This window comes from Pristiophorus japonicus, chromosome 19 (assembly GCF_044704955.1).
Source record: "Pristiophorus japonicus isolate sPriJap1 chromosome 19, sPriJap1.hap1, whole genome shotgun sequence".
NCBI lineage: Eukaryota > Metazoa > Chordata > Chondrichthyes > Pristiophoridae > Pristiophorus > Pristiophorus japonicus.
In genome coordinates this window covers 98,799,137-98,799,515 of record NC_091995.1, presented here as the reverse complement: position 1 = coordinate 98,799,515, position 379 = coordinate 98,799,137, and the positions used below count along the sequence as shown (strand labels likewise).

At 63.9% G+C, this 379-nt stretch overlaps 1 protein-coding gene across 2 annotated transcripts in view; it reads left to right on the top strand.

Moving 5' to 3' along the window:
- Positions 1–253: 253 nt before the first annotated feature.
- The window catches only part of josd1 (Josephin domain containing 1), a 27,200-nt gene continuing 27,074 nt past the window's right edge, over positions 254–379 (top strand). For both annotated transcript variants that reach the window (XR_011587895.1, XM_070861913.1), the window contains exon 1: positions 254–379. This exon is cut by the window's right edge and continues 1,896 nt beyond it. The gene's annotated coding sequence lies outside the window, so the exon portion shown is untranslated.

The following is a 379-nucleotide window of genomic DNA, read 5'->3' as shown; positions in this document are numbered from 1 at the left end:
AAGACATCACACAATTATTTTGTTTTAATGCCCCAGTGATTTTTCTGCTGGGGTTTTGCATTGCAGCAAGAACCTGGGGACTCCAGGCCAATCCTGCAGGGTTGGCAACTTCAGTGAGCCAGGACCAGAGGGGGCGGGGACAGAGGGCTTTGCGTGATGACGTTCTACGCAGGGTTGGTTGCTTGAAGCGCGTTCTGCCCCCTCGCTCCCCGCTGACGTCAGGACGGCGGAGCGCAGGTTCGGGTGACGTGGTGCGCAGGCGGCGGAGCGCGGGCCGCGGGGGGTTTGTGCGCTGAGGCGGCTGTCCGTCTGTCCGTCCCACCGACCGACCGACCTGGGGCCCCGGGGCCCGGCCTTGGCTTCAGCCGCAAATGCTCGG